Source organism: Pteropus medius, unplaced genomic scaffold (genome assembly GCF_902729225.1).
Source record: "Pteropus medius unplaced genomic scaffold, Ma_sr-lr_union100, whole genome shotgun sequence".
In the NCBI taxonomy this organism is placed as follows: Eukaryota; Metazoa; Chordata; class Mammalia; order Chiroptera; family Pteropodidae; genus Pteropus; species Pteropus medius.
In genome coordinates, this window is record NW_024355521.1 from 507,210 (window position 1) to 523,936 (window position 16,727).

At 46.9% G+C, this 16,727-nt stretch overlaps 1 long non-coding RNA gene and 1 pseudogene across 1 annotated transcript in view; one reads left to right on the forward strand and one right to left on the reverse strand.

Annotated features, from left to right (window-relative positions):
- Positions 1 to 2,130: 2,130 nt before the first annotated feature.
- Positions 2,131 to 2,249, forward strand: LOC120599621 (uncharacterized; annotated as a pseudogene).
- A 14,358-nt stretch (positions 2,250 to 16,607) lies between these two features.
- Positions 16,608 to 16,727, reverse strand: part of LOC120599615 (uncharacterized) — a 10,267-nt gene continuing 10,147 nt past the window's right edge. Inside the window, exon 3 of the long non-coding RNA XR_005651942.1 lies at positions 16,608 to 16,617. This is a non-coding gene — a long non-coding RNA (uncharacterized LOC120599615). The remainder of the gene's footprint in view (positions 16,618 to 16,727) is intronic.

A 16,727-nucleotide genomic window follows, 5' to 3' on the forward strand; every position in this document is an offset into this window, starting at 1 on the left:
AGAAAAATGTATTCTATTTAGATGAATTAGGACATTGCAAGGAAATGTGTCTATTTCTATCTGGACTCTGGATAGAGCAATAGCAACAAAGAATTCTCTTGGAAATTTGTAAACACAGGTCTGTACCTTCTTTGGGATCATGGTTTTAATTTAACTCTTAAGTGTGATTCCTGAACAGAGAAGCCAAGAAACTAATCCATAATTGGTCCCAGGCTGGTGATCCTTCTGCAGTATCTGAAGAAGGCAATCCAGAATCGTTCAGTACAGCCACATCCTCTACTCAGGCTACATAACATTCCCACAGATAAGGCCCCAATGAAGAAGAGCTCAAAAACCAAAATTCCAAAACAAATGAAGAAAGGACATCATACATGAGAGGCAGCAGACAAAAAAGAATAGGAACTCACAATCAGTGAGAGAGTGATGACAAGGGAAACTCTAATGTAAGTATGCTTCAAATAAAGAGGCAAAAGAAAGAATCGAAATCATAAGAACGGCGGGGGAGGGATGAGTAGGTGGAGCAAAGAGGGTTTTGGGGGTAGTAAACATATTTGTATGCTATTACAACGGTGGATACATGTCTTTATAAATTGGTCCAAATTCATAGAACGTACAAAACCAAGAGTGAACCCTAACGTAAACAATGGACTTTGGGTGATTATTATTCATCAATGTAGATTCTTTAATTGTAACAAATGTAGCACTCTGGTAGGAGATACTGATAATGGGAAAAGCTATGCATGTGCAGGGGTCAGGGATATGTGGGAAATCTCTGTACCTTCCTCTCAACTTTGCTGTGAACCTAAAACTATTCTAAAAAAATAAAGTTATTTTAAAAATCATAAGAATAGAACCAGGTATGGTGGGAAAAAAGAGCAAGCATATTGGGAAATAAAATGTTTTCCTAAAATAAAATATGTAATTTTTGAAAGACAAACTCGGTGAATGAATAAAGTAGCAAATTATGCAGAGCTAGGAAGAAAATAAGTGAAGAGGAATGTAGACAAAGGGAAACTTTCCAGACCACAGATCAAAAAATAAATTAATGGAAAATATGAAAGTGAGATTAAGAGACATTAGAGTAAGATGATTCGCCGCATGAAATAAGGATCCCAGACTGTAAGACAAGAAGGAATGCAGGAGGAAAGATTATATTTATATCTAGACCTAGATCTACTTCTAGATTTATCTATACTTCTACCTATACCTGTATCTGTATTAATGGGAATTAATGAACTACAACTACAAACAAAATGTTAAGAAGAAAAAAAAACCAGACACAAATGAGAACATACCATATAATTCTATTTATAAAAACTCCTAAAACAAGCACAACTAATCTATAACATTGGAACTGGCTAGAACTGGTAGAATGGTAGTATATACAAGCATGAGGGACCTCTGGATATACATTAAAATAGTCTATAGATATATATATTTTAAAGGCAACCAGAAAAAGGACAGATCAGCTAAAGACAGACAGATTAACAGCAAACAACGTCAGCAACAACAGAGACCAGAAAACACTGGAACAATATTTTCAGTGCCAAGAGGAATAACTACCAAAGTTATTCGAGCTAAACTATCCGTCAAAATTGAGAGAGAATAAAAGATATTTTCAGTTAAAAATGGAGAGTTGACCACTCACCAGGTCTTGCTAAAAGAATGAATAAAAGATCACTTCTGAAAGAAGAACATCGAACCTGAAAGGAAGGAATAGGATGAAAACAAGAAAAGCATGCAGAAATACCTGTGTACTTGGGGCAAATGTAATCATTCATTCAATTTATGAAACAAGAAGCAAACCAATGACAATAACAGTAAGGACTAAGTTGGGAGAGGTAGAAAAAGAAGATGGCATCATAACACTAGAGGAAACCAACAGTAAGCCGGGAGGGGAGATTAGAGTTAAGCCCTCTGAAGGTGTGGATGTTATTCAGAGGGAGGGGAGAGATGTTAATTAGCTTTAGACTGTGTTAAATCTAAATAAATAAATTTCTTTCATTTAAGGTAACTAACTGGAGAGGAACAGGATGCAGTCTTTTGAAACCAATAGAATCAGAAAAGTAGTGAAGAATAGTTGGTTGATATAATGGACAGATGAAGATGAGTCAAAAAGAAAGCAAAGGAGTCTACAGCCATGCCACCCTGAACGGGCCCCATCTTGTCTGATCTCGAAAGCTAAGCAGGGTCGGGCCTGGTTAGTACTTGGATGGGAGACCACCTAGGAAGACCAAGTGCTGTCGGCAGTTAAAGAAAAAAAAAGAAAAGAAACAAGAAAAAAGAAAAGGAGAAGAACCAGCATGGATAGAAAGCACAGTAAGAATCTGACTCTGCTACTCATCATCTTGTGACTTTAGGGATGGACTCCGCCCCTCTGAGCCGCAGTTTGCTCATCTGCGAACTGCAGGTAATGACCGTTCTGTTACAGGGTTATAACAGCATGCTCCATTTAAGGCCTACCAGGAGGATTAAGTGCAGCAAACACCACATGAGAGGGAGTGCTATCGTCCTCCTCACAATCGCTCTGTGCCAGGCACAGTCCCATGTGTGTCCCAAACACTGTCTGACCCGCCCCTCACGGCAGCCCCTCTCAGGCAGGTACTGCTGTCACTCACCATCACTTTACTGACAAAGAAATAGACTCAGAGGTGAGAAGCTTGCCAAGGGGAGTGGCCAAATGTGGACATAAACTGGGGACCTCTGACTCTGAAGCTACCTGTTGACTATGACTTTGAGCAGCTGACGTCACCTCTCTGGGCCTCAGTTTCCTAACCTGTGCATTGTGAGTCGCACGGTGGTCTAAGGCTGGGCGGAGATGAAGCATGTGGATTGTCAGCACTATTCCCAGCACAGGATGATGGGTCAGTAAAGGCTGTTATTGCCTGCGTGTCCAGGTAAAACCCTGAGGCTAAAATAGGTCAAGAATTGGCGTGACCTCACTGATCTGTGCTGACCTTAGGCATCAGGCCCCTGGCTGGAGTGGAGGGGGCCTTGTTTCTGGTTTCACTGACTTACATCCAGGACTGACCTGGGTAATAAATGAATGAGCAAATGAACGGATGTAGTGTCCTTGGGTCCTACTCCATACATCCATTATTCCCATAAGAATGTTCTTTGTGCCCAGAATCCTCCCCAGAAGGAAGCAGCTCCGAGAAGCCTCGTGGCAGCAGGACACAAGTGAGCCTCTCATTAGGACAAAGGGGGCCACCTGACATCCAGCCGTGTTTTCCTCCATCACATTTTATACATGTTATACCTTTATTCCTTATGATCTGTTACTCCCAGGACCAGGGGAGCAGGAACTTTGTTCACTGCTGGATCTCACGTGGCAGATCCTTAGAGACCTCTGTTGTTGTGTAGTTGAAGTGGTGTCACTCTCTGAGCCTCAGTTTCCTCATCTGCAAAATTGGAGGATGATACCCCCATGCAGCTGTTCTAGAGATACAAAGTGACTCTGCCCAGTGCAGGGTGACACAGGCACGGGCCAGCGGCTGCTCCCGGGCATGTGTAAGGAATAGATTTTATGGGCATCACAGTGATAATAAAGCTGTGATGATAAGGCTTTCTTGCAGTTACGTTTTATTTTATCGGAATAAGTGATTATCAAACTGGCTCCGGCAGTCCATCAAGGAATTTCCAAAGGGACAAAGAAGCAAGAAGCCTCTCTCCCAAGAAAACCTCTGCTTTATCTTTACTCTTCACTTAGTCGATAACAGCAACAACCACGTTTTGAGTGCTTGCAGTGTCCCAGGGGCTGCGCTGTTTTATCCACGTTTTTTCACTTACACCCGTGAAAGAGGTGCCATCGCCCACTTTAGAATGAGGAGTCGGAGGTTTGAAAAGTGACGAGAGACCTGCGCACGAACATGGCTGAGCTGAGACCATCCAAGTCTGTCTGGCTCTCTGAAGCCTCCTGTTCTTTGTTCCTTAAAATACCCAGAAACTTCCAGTCTTTTCATGAGCAAATATCGACTCTAACAGGAGTCAGTATATTGTGTGACAAGGACATTCTACATGTGCATGTTTAATTGTGTAGAAGGAAACTTGATCTCATTTCATAGGAACCACTGCTGCTGATTTCTTCTTTAATTTTTACAACTTCTTCTATCTCTAAGGGCAATTTGTGATGATCAAGGACAATTTAAGGAATGTAGCAAATATAAGGAGAAGAGCCCCAGCCTTCCAGCCTTCCAGCCTCCCCCGTCCCCGTGTCCTTGGAGGTGTCCTTGGCCGTCTCGTACTTCAAGTGAGCACGGATCCTCTGATCCAGTTCCTGGGGGATCGTCCAGGGCTGCCCCCATGAGGCTGGACTTGCTGGGAGAGCAAAGGGCATGGAGGAGTCTGAGCCAGGACAGCCCTTCTGGGCAGAGCCCATGTAGGTGACCCGTTGAATGGTCACTTGGTCTCTGTGTCCAATACCATCGGCTGAGATGGCAGACAGGCTGGTCCTGGAATGGGTGGAGGGTCCTTTAGGTGAGAGACTCCAAGGTAACTTGTGGTCACATGGTTCCCTGGGCCCACTAGGGTCACTTCCAGTCATTTTCCTAGACCCCTGGTCCAGGGTGCTGCTAAGCCCGGCTGCACAGACTGCCTGCTGTGCTCACCCCACCTGCTCCTCTTGTTGAAGGGATGGAGTCCACGCTCCTCTCCCTGGGCTCAGGCCTTTTGTCATCGGCCCCAGCTTCTCTCTCAGGCTGATCTTCCCCGGCTCTCACCCCTGCCACAGCCAATTCTATCAGGGCTGATGGGGGAGGGGTTGGCTATCTCCCAAAAGGTCAGGAGGGTCAGACAGACAAGGGTACGAGGGACCATCTGTTGCACCTGCAGATGGGACCTCATTCAGCACGGTTTCCAGTATCTTAGAGAGAGGACAGTTGGAGTGAGCCAGACGACTTGAGAAAGCAGATTCTGGAAGCAGGCAGAAATCCTGGAATCACAGGTGCAGACTGGATACGCAGCTTCTAGTCCACTTGTTGGACAGTAGGGACAGCAATGAGACTCTTGTCAATGCCTGAAGTGGGGAGACGGAGACACCATATTTCCTTAGGCACCTTCACTCAGAGCAGAGCCCTTCGGCCCCTCATCAGAGACCTGACAATACTTCATGCACAAGTGTATCAGCTTGTTTCCATACTTTCTCAGGCCCAGATATCAGAGCAGCACACAGGAAGTGGGAGAGGCAGGTATCGATGGAATAAAGGGAACAAGTGGCACCTGGAAAATATCAGAGACAGGGCAGCCATGACAAGGTCGGTGAGGACATTGGTGAGGAACCATTTGCTTATCAGACCTGATTGTTTCGAAAGAGACTTAAGGCAGCGTCTAAAAACCCACACTTCACAAGATCCCTTCGTTCCTTCCACCGATGTTCTCTGAGCACCAACTGTGAGCAGGCGAGCAGGCTCTGGTCTCGGTGCTGAGCATGCATTGAGGTCTCTGTCCTAAGTCTGGTAGGGAAGAAACACATAGCAAAAGGAGACCCCATTACCCTACAATGAGGGACATGCCCTGTACAGTTGGGGCACAGGGTGGGGGCAGTGAGGAACTCCACCTAGAACAAGATTTCCCCAGTTCCCCCAGGGAGGCTAGGAATCAGGGGAATGACTTTATCTTACAGGGGAGGGACTGAGGCCCAGATGGGGGAGTGACTTGTTTAATGGCAATGACAGTGGATGGGACTTCCGGGTCCCCAGGCATCACATGGCCTCCTTGCTGAGTCTCACGGGATGATCGTAGCAACAATTTTACCCCCTTTCCTTGTTCCTGGGCCACACAGCAAACTTTCCCATGCCGATGTTAATTACATCTCCTGGAGGTTAATTTGCAAGGAGACAGTGGAAGTAGTTATTTTAATAGTGATTACTAAAATCATGCTGGGGTTTTGCTACATAATAGGAAATTATCCGTAACCTAATTGTGAAAACAATGTAGTCAGTTCCATTTAGCTCTTCCCACTGGACCCAGTTTATTCTACGGAGTGGCTCACTCCATGGCCTCATTGGTATCTGCTTCACATTGTTCTTCTTAAGTCCAAACTGAAATCACTTTAGCAAACTTATCTGAAAGGAACATGCTCTTTGGGCCCCAGGTGTGTGAGTGGAGACTTTTTCTCGGTTGAGTTTTCTGCTCTGTAAATTATTTCCCCACTCACGTCCAACATCAAACCATTTATCCACGTATGCATTTATACAGTTATTCTTTGCTTACTGTTTCTTATACTTTTATATCTACTCATTCATTCGTTTCCTCAATTTTTTCATCCATTTATTCTTTCATTCATGCCTTCATGTACTCATTCCTGTGTTAATGTATTCCCTGCTTCACTCCTCGGTTCATTCATTCCTGCTTTCACTGTGTGTGCCCTTTGATTCATTCATTGTTCTGTTGTCCATCTGTGCACTTACCTCCTCATCAGTCTTTAGGAATTTCTTCTTTCATTGTTCATTCCTTCACTCATTCCCAAATATGCTCATTTGCTCATTGCCTAATTCATGCATTTATTCATTATTCTTTGCTTCATTAGCTTCTTCAATGGTTCATGTCTTTTCTAATTAATTCATTCACACATCATTTGACAAAATTAATTTCTTTGACTGTGTGCTGTGTGTGCTGGGTGTCCGGTGTCACTTGTACCATCACCCCTCTAGCATATTCTGGGCATCTCAGTAAAAAGGGCCCTATTCTTTTTATAGACACACTTTTATTATGCTATAATGTAAAATATACATAGAGGAAAACATGCACACCATTACGTATATAGCTCAAAGAACTCCCAATAACCGGACATACCCACGAGACGAGTACACACCCAGAATGCCCCTGTGCCCTTCTCTACTCCTCAGTTATTGTCTTAGTTTTGGGTCCCCTGGTGGCAGAACTCACAACAAGGATAAGGTGCCTGTGATTATGTGGGCAGGTGAAGGAAATACGTGTGGGCAGTGGGCAGCTGAGACAGGAGGGGAAGCCCTCCAAAAAAGGCTGTTACATCACTTCAGTTACCACTGTCGGTGACTGGAGAGTGATCAGGTGGGAAACCTGAAGTCGGTGTGGAGCACAGGCAGCACAGAGCTTCCCACCAGGGCAGTGTGGGAGCTGGGCATTGATACACAGTACCGCCTACCTCGGCACTGCTTGAGGCTCTTCCCAGGGCAAGAGATTATTGCTGAGGCAGTTAAGTTCTGTCACACAGGGCATCCGGGTGGAATTTGGTAACCAGGGAAAGCCCCCCGGGCAAATGCAGGGCCAGGTGGTTTGAAAGTTGATCCTGGACTGAAGTGACAAAGACAGCGAGCAGTGTGTTCACTAGTGAATCATCCTATCCGCCTCCTCTTCATGCCCTGCTCACTTACCATCCTCTCTCTGGGCCTTACTTGGACTTATTTTCATGTTCGACTCAGAAGTCAACCTAAGCCACCAACTGTCCGAGTAATTCTATTTTACACATTGGGGCAACTGAGGCCAGAGAGAGGCAGCCACAGGTTCCAGATCACCCCGCTGGCTGCGAGAGAACCTAATCCCCACTCAGGAGTCCAGCCCTGCCCAGGCCCCTGCTCAGATGTGGCACCTCCTCTGATGTGGGGTCTTCTCCATACTCACTGGGATGACGTCTGACCTCGCCTGTGAATTCTGTGCCAGAAACATTCAAAGAGAACAAAGCCAACAAACTCAATGTGCTGCCTTTGAAAAGCTGGAGGCTGATTTGCCCTGGGGCTGTCTTTGCTTTTTAGAACCGCACCCCCCACCACTTGCATTTAAAAACCACATTTGCTAATCCGAAGTGGCTGTCAATCTCACTCCAAAAGAAGCACAGGTGATCTCTCGACCATGTGAACATAGCATGCTATTAATGTAATTGCATCCAGTTGAAATTCCATCTGGAGAATATATCACAGGAGGAAAGGGTTTGACCTGGGAGAATTCAGTCACCACGTGTACTATGATGCCATAAACTTATTTTATTTAAATTGAGAGGAGGACATAGCCTTTAAAGGTTACCTTCCTCTTCAAAATGGATAAGTACATGTTGAACATGTAAAAGATTATCGTTTGTCACTTATCTAATCCTGTTCGCTTATCTTTCTCTACTGTTGTGAAGACCTCACCCTCTGCACAAGAAACTGCCCCCTGCAACTCACTATCAGCAAACTTTCTTTGCAGCCTGAGAGTTTGTCTTTTTCATCTCCTTGGAGAGACTGGACACAGGTACTGGGCCAAGAGACATGAGACCAGGCAGCTGAGAGATTCCATTTTAGATGCCTCAGCTCCATCTATTCACTACTGATGACAGCTACTATTTCCTGAGGGCCCACTGGGTACCAGGTGCTGTGCCGGTGCTTTCGACAAACATTCATGGCAACCCCGCAGAGTGGGGTCTTATTTATATTCCCGCCAACATCTCCTGCTTGGATTATGGCCAAGCTGCCCAACTGGCCTGTCTGATTCCACAGCGTTGTTTGCCTATAGCCCCCACCCCACTCCTGCCTATGGACACAGTGAAATCGGCCAGTCTTGCTCTCAGAGTGAATTTTGGACAGCGGCAAGCAGGATGGGTGCTGAGCTTCCTTCCCGTTGATCTCTAATTTAGGAGGGGGTGATAGGCAGTGGGTTGTCATGGCCTGATAGCTCACTGTTGCAAGAAGGAAAGTGCATATGGGCTGGCATCTCACGGCTGGCGGTCGCTTCAGTGCCCACGGGGAGGGGGATGCAGGAATATCCACAGGTGAAGCCATCAGAGGAAATTTGGCCTTTAGGTCATCCTTCACCCTCAGGCCAGGGATCATGGGCACTAGCTCATCCACCAGATGCTTCTGGGATAATAGGCATCTCTTCCCTCTTGAGACTGTGATTCTTAAAATAACAATAAAAGCCACTGTTTGTTGAGCATCTACTTTATTCTTCCAACAAATCTATTGAATGCCCACTGCATGCTGGGCACAGTGACGTCCACGAAGCTGGCAATGGCGGAGATGGGCCAGCCGGAATCCCAGCCCTGTCTACTGTCTCTGTCACCACGTGAGAGCTTCCTTTCAGGCTCCAGCCCCTCTGCTGCTCAATTTTAGGCACTGTTTTCCCCCCTCATCATAGCTGGTCCTCGGTGTTTTCATCTCCTTGGAGCTGGGGCTGGGGCTGGGGCTGGGGCGGGGGGCGGGGGGTGGTGTGTGGAGGGAAACAAACAGGTACATGGAGGACAAATCACAGAGCCAAGTGGGCATCACTGTTCTGTTTCTTCCCCCATAAGAAACGATAAGCTTTACACAAATTAACTTAAACTCAACCTATAACTAAAGGAGAAGCCAGTTAGATTCATTTTCTTAGTTAGCTTGTTCAAATCTAGGATTAATCTACTCATCAGCTTAGTTCATCAGGAGAAAACATGCTTCTTCAGGAGTTTTCTAACTGAAAATAAATGCTTCATTAAGTTAAATGTATTAACCTAAGAACAGTGTTGATGTCAGACAGACTAATGAATGTCATTATAGGGAATGTACACCAGTCCTCAGAGGGACCCAACTGGCTATTAGGAATTCTCTGCAAATGCTCTCGGCTATTGTACAAAGGAAAAAAATCATAGATTGGGGGTGGGGGGAGGGAGGAGGGAGAGAGATGGAGAAAGAGCTGGTGTGGAGCTGCGGTCATCCCTGTGGTGCCCTGATGAATTCTGGCACCTGGGAGTGTTGCGAAGGATGTGTGGCCAAGGGAGGCGCCTGATGTGACATGACTGGTGGTGTGTCCGAGGGGCTGATGCTGGCTTAGCCTCTACAGAGGAGGGAGGGCAGGAGGGTCAGAGTTCGGGCATCAGAACACCGGGTTCTAGTCCTGAGTCTTTATGTCACAGTGGACGAGGTTCGGTTCCAGGCAATCTCTACTAAACTGAGCGCTGCGCTGGGCGCTTCACATGTGTGCAACTCGCACAGGATCCCGGGGAGACGGGTGTTTTGGCCCAGGATTACAGATGGGGAAACTGAGGCTCAGAGGAGGTAAGTGGTCACCAGTATGTGGGCGGGAGAGCTGAGGCCGAGACCCAGGCAGGCTGACCTGGTGGAGATTCCCTCTGCCAGCCTCACCTGGCCTCTCCTTCCTGGGAGTCCGTCGTCAAAGCCCTCCCCACGCCATCCTCCAGGACCCTATAGGACCTTAATTGCCGCTGTGCAGGCAGAGCACTCTCCAAGCACACAAGGCACACCAAGGTGTAAAGCAAATCACAGGGCTTAGGAGTCAGGGAGACTTTGATTTAAATATGTCCCAGAGCCAAGGTCAAAGATCAAATGAATGAATGAGGGTAAAGTTCCTAACATATAGTAGGTGTTCCTACTGTGTGCTGAGTTCCTGGTATGTCTCGCGGGATTTGGTCCTTGGTGAAGGGCTGGGAAGGTGGAAGGCAGAGGAGGAGAGCTGCCCCGCCATCATCCAGGCCAGACCCCATGGCCCACACACATTCCCTGGGGGCCTGGCACATGCCCAGTTTCAATGTAGAAATGATCTCACCATGGTCTCCTGAACCAAGGAATTCATATCCAAGTGGGGGGTATGACCTGAGGCATTGGAGAGAGTCCAGTCCCTTAAAGGTAGGAGCAGAGAAGAGTGGGAAGAGTTTAGAGATAAAGGTGGAGCCACCAGGAATGGCACAGAGAAAATCTGGGAGGGCATGGAAGAGGTGCTGGCACCAGAAGAGCTTTCTACACTGCATAAAGGGCCAGGTCAGCTAGAGGCCTGGTCCACGGTGAGGTAAGGGGGGAAAAGTAGAAATTCATATTTACAGCTATCGCAACTCCTAGCCTACCCTCTGATGGACCAGCACTGAGGTGGTGTTTTGGGTTTCCTTGTTCCCCACTGTCCCTGCCCGTGTAAGAATACCCGGTGCCCAAACCAACTGTGGCAGGTGGGTGGTGGGGACTGTGGGAACCAGAGGCTGTTGGTGACATAGTCACTGTGTTTGAAGAACAGAGATCCTTTCGGGAGTGATCTGTGAGGGCTCCTCTTTCCACCACATGGGGCTGATTTGCTCTAGGATGAGTCTCCCTTAATCCTCAAAAATGAAGCTTAATTTCAGCCACTGGGAAAAAATAAAATATCAAGACTCATAAAGCCCCTGGGTAAATTCCACTCAGGGGCTCCCAGCAGAATAGCCAATCAGTTTTCACATTTCTTGGTCTTAGTCAAAGGCCCTTCCTTTAGCAATTGGCCACTTTTCACTTGTTAATAGATTTAATTTCCACAGACTGTAGGTGTTTTCTTGGAATTGATCTTCCTGTGAAAAAATATGCTTTGGAGACATGAAATAAGCATCAGAGAGCCTTAAATGAATTACACTTTAATCAAGCAGAGAAAACAATGCACTTGAAACATGCCCTACAGGGAAAATGAAGGGCTGGTGCTTCCGGACTGGGTGGGTGGGGAGGGGTGGGGGCGTGTGCTGCTGTTCATCAGAGGAACTGTGTACTGGATCATTTTCTTAGCCATACGATGTGGCATTTTCTGCTCCTGTCCACACCCCAGCTCTGCCCCTACAGGGAGAGGGGCTGTGAGAGTCATTCTCTTCTCCTCTGGGTGGAGTGATGCCTCTGCCTGGAGAAGGGAGGTGGGGAAGAGGCCTACTCCCTCTCAATCCTTCTCTTCTCCCCACCTACTCCTCCTGCCTGCTGGACCTCGTGTTTGCTGAGGGATGAGTCCCAGAGACACTGGAAAAAGGGTACAGAAACCCCAGTTCTCTAGGATTGTGGCCATGTACAGACATCTCATGAGAGGTGAGAGATTAGGCCCTCCCCGCCCCCTCCTTCCTCACATAAGGGTCCAGGGAGGGGGCTTCATTCACTTAGATGTTCAGTTAGCAAACGTGTGCTGAGGCCCAGCCCGTGTCTGGCTCTGTGTTCAGGCTGGAGGTTCAGGCAGAATGAGCCCTGGTCCCTGCCCTCACTGTGAGGCCATGCCAGCTTCTAACTGGCCTGCCTGTCATCTCTGTCCCCACACCCTGCTATGTGTCCCCTTAGTCTGTGTCATCACCTGACTCTAGATACAGCTGTGCCTGTTAATGTTTGTCTCACCACTGAATGTCAGCTCTGTGAGGATGGGGCTTTTTCTGAGCTATGTCCCCTGTGCTTAGAACAGCTCATGGTGCACTGTGGATGCTCTGTTTTGTGAATGGATTTTATTGGACATGCTCTAATAGAACAGGGAGCAGAATCCTCAGTGGGCAGAATCTCTACAGCATTCCTTGGTGTGGAGAGCGAGTGCCCAGGGGGACATGGGTGGGACACCCACAGTGTCTGCTACCATCACTAAGAGCGTCCTGTGCACGGAGCACTGGCGATGAGAACCAGCAAACTCCACCCTCCCGTGACTGACCCCAACCCAGCCCCTGCCAGAGACAAAGGTGTCCTCACACTGTGGCCAGGCCACAAGGATCTGCATGGCCACCTCTCGCTTCAGTGCCAGCCCACCTGCAGGGTATAGGGAGGGCTCAGCTCAGACTTTTGTGCTGTGTCTTGAGTACTCTTCGGTTGCCACATGGTTTCCAGCCCAACTTAAGTACAGCAGAGAAGAGAAAGCTTCCCCACTCCAATAACTGATCAAAACTTCTGGGCTCAATTCCCATTGGCCCCAATGGGGTTAGGTGTTCCACAAAGAAAATTCTGGATATTATTTTACCTATCAAAGAGTATAAGGTACTGGGTGAGAAAAATCCCATGGATATCTTCTTCTGAGTTTGGGTTGGAGGGTCAAGAAAAACAAACATAATCGGGTATCAAAGGGAAGAGGGAAAAACATCCTACTAATATTTATGGAACATAGCAGATCTCATGTCATCCTCCCAATAAACTAATGACTTTGGAATTACTTTTATCCTAAGTCTGGGATCCTATGTTTTAGAGCTGGAGGTATCTTCAATATGCCTTGGTCATGCCCAGACTTTGGCTTCTAATACTATTCTCCTTAATGAAATGGCTGATTCTAGGACTGAGGAAGGGACTATGTAAGTTGGGCATCTTGTAGCGCTCCCAAAAAACAGGTGTTCGAAAACAGAACAATGGCAAGGGACACAGAATCCTGAAAGAGATCCCAAAGATGGAACATCAGTTACGGTTCTGACACCACTTTAAAGTTGAACTCCACTTTGAAATTGTCACACTCCTACAGCGCTAGTGGGATGTTCTTTGAAGTAGTCTTTGTGGAGGACACTTGAAAAGCATCTATCACAATTCAAAACTCACCCATCTTTTGACCCAGCAATTTTACTTCTAGAAGTTAGTGATTCTGAAAAGCTCAAGGATATGCATTTATGCAAGAAAGTTCCCTACAGCATTACTTGTAATAACAAATAAAACGTTGGAGACAACCTAAATGGCCATCAATAGGAGATTGGTTAAATGAATAACGGTGCATCCATACTACTGAATACTAAGCAGTCATTAAAAAGATTGAGTTTGGTCTCCATGCACTAGCATGGAAAGATCTCTACAGCATATTTTTGAATAAAGAAAATAAGTTGCTCAAAAATATGAGCAGCATGATGCTAAAACATTCTATCCATATCCATTTCGGTTTGTGCACAGATAAATGTCTCGAAGGTTGTGCACCTCTGTTGGGAGAAAATTCATCATGGGGAAATTTGCCTGGGGAAAATTCAGATGGTTCTGAGACTTACATGTCCCTTTTCAAGGCAATTTGCGCATTAGATATCATCCTTTCTGGTCTGCTCAAGAACATTGCTCAAGCAACCCTTCCTTCTCTCCTGCAATATCAAAGTTCTCCTCTCCACTGGATCACTCTCATCCACGTGCAAACATGCCACTATTTACTTCTACAACCACAAAGAATAAAACATACAAAATAACAAAACAAAACTCTCCTGCTACAAACACATTCTTTTGCTTTCTCTCTATAGTCGACCCCCTCGAAAGCGTTATCTAGACTCACAGTCTCTTACTTCTCTCCTCCAACATTCTCTTACCACACTACTATCAGGACTTCATTCCCACCCCTCTACCCCAAACTGCTGTTGTGAAAGTCACCAGTGACTTTCTATGTAGTCCAACCCAGTGATCAGTTTTCAGCTGTCATCTTACGCAACCCATCACTCCCTCCTCCTCGAAACCTCCACTGCCCTCCGTTCCCACCCTCTCCTAGATTTCCTCCTACCTTCCTGGCTGTCTCTCTCAGGCTCCTTTGCTGATTCCTCCCTGGCTTCTCAACCTGTATACTTGCGCTATCTCTGAGCTTCGTCCTTGGTCCTTGGTCCTCTTATCCCCCCCTCACTATCTTGGGTACCTCACCAGACTCATATCCATTACACACCATTCATATCCTGATGGCTCCCAAATTTGCACCTCAGCCTGGACTACTTCCTGAACCCCAGGCTGATACATGCAAATACCTATTCGACACCTCCATCTGGGTGTCCAACAGGTATCCAACATCCTTCATACATCGTCCTAAAAATCGACTGGGACTTTAAATGAACCTAATCTGTCAAGAGGTTCTATGAAAGGAACTAGGGCTTACGGGAGGAGTTCTCTCACTGTCATCACTGAGAACTCCACGTGCTACTAGGTACCTACATGTTTTATCTCCTTTAACCCCATGAGATAGTCATTATCATGATTCTTGTTTTAACAGATGAGGCAAATGAGGCTCAGAGAGGTTAAGTGACTTGCCCGAAGACACACAGCATGTAGCATTTAGAGCTGGGATTTGAATTCTGGTTTATTTGGCTCTAGTTTAACCACTAACTACCTTGTGCTTCTATGTTGGTGAGTGAGTAACAGCGGCCCCAAGAGGCACAGAGGGAGATGGGCAGGGCAGAGGGCAGGAACATGCTTCTTCCTGGCACAGATTTTCTGGCCTTCTTTCTGGGCAGCTGCCTCCTCTCCCAGAGTCCGTCCAGGGTGCACGTCTGGGGGTCGCATTAGAGTCACCGCAGAAGCCACATAGCAACAGCAAGGCCACATTAGCCATGGATTATGGAGGGCTCGAGTAAATGTGCCAGTGACAGACTCAGGTCACAGACGTCTTCCTTGCCTAAAGGACATGTCTACTCTCCCCAGCTCCAGCCGTGCCTCTCACCCTGGCCTCTACAGTTCAGGTCTGATGTCCCTCCTTCTCACTCACCCTCTCTGGCCCCGCTAGCCTTCTTGCTGTTCCACAGCACACCTGCTCCGCGTCCATGGGAGGCCCTAATGCACGCTGCTCCCTCCCCTTAACACTTCGCCCACCCTAGACTTGGTCGCCCAGCAGCCCCGCCGCTACCTCGAACCGGCCTGGGCCACCCCCACGCCTCCCCAATCCGAATCGGGTCCCTGGCCCTCACTGCTCATTCACATTGTTGCAGAAAAATTGCAAAAACTCAGACCAGCAAGAAATCAAGCAGTACCCGGAGGGCTAATAATAAACTTGGGTTTATTACGCTGGCAGTCCCAGAAGAGCTAATGTTCTGAAAATCTGGGTGCTAAGCTTAGGGGCAATTTCATTTTTATGCTCGTGTTGTTACAGTCGCATGGGCTGATTTACAGACCCCTGGAATTGTTATGGGCTACGGGCAGTTACAGAGCATGGGATTTCCAAACAAGCAAAGCACTACAGCAATACATCTTTTCAAACGAGTGCTAAAGCAATACATCTTAAGAGGAGGGTGAGTTCTCAGTTGACTCCGAGATCTTTGGCCTATGCGGCAAGCATGTTTATAGAAGCAGAGCAAAGAACTGATTAGAAATGTTGGCCATGTAAGTGGGAAATTCCTCTTCCACATCATTCATCAAATCCCATAATCATATACTAATTAATGAGTGACTATTTAACATCTGTGAGCCCTGGCTCTGCCGGGCTGCTGATTACCTGAGCAGAGGGCCGGGACTGTATCGTCCTCTCTGTGGCCTTATGTGTAACACAGAGCTAGATGTAGAGTAGCTACCAATAAACATTTGCTAAATGAATCAATGATGGGTGTGCTATCCTCATTTTATTGATGTAGAAACTGAGGTGCATAGAGGTTATGCCATTTTCTAGGGTCACCAGCTGGTCAGAGGCTGAGCTGGCTTTGACCTTGGGTCTGTCTGGCTCCTAAATCAGCGCTTATGACCACTGCATTCCGCCCATCACTCCACAAAGCTTCAGATAGAAATGACTCATTCAATCAAGGACACATGAACGTCAGTGAAATGTGGGGTCCTGTGGTAGGTTGTGGAAATAAGAAAAAGGACTAAGACACAGCGCTTACCCTTGAATCAGAGATGTGTATCAGGATGCTGAGAATGCTGAGGAGGGAGGGGCTCCTGATGGCTGGAAGGAAGAAGAGGTCAGGAATTCATAAGTGCAGGGCCTTGGAGGACCAGTGGAATTTTGCATGCAGAGCAGGAAGCTGTGCATCCGGCAGAGGGAATAGCAGAGGGACATCATCTAAGTGTGTGTTGTTATTCACACATGGAAAAGAGTCTCGTAGGCATTATTCATGGGAAAACAGAGTGAAGAGACTTCAGGCACTAGCCTCTCCAGCCTCATTTATCACCAATTGCTATACCCCTTAAACACACATCCCATTCTCCAGCCATTCCAAGCCAGGTGTTCTTCCCTGAAGAGGCTAAATGCATCTGAGCCTCGGAGCCTCTACACTTGCTCTTCCGCCTGCCTGGAGTGCCCTTTCCACCACATACACGTGACAAACTCCCCTTCATCTTTCTCAGTTCAATGTCATCTCTTCTATAAACTTGCCTGACCTCTCCAGGCAGATTCAG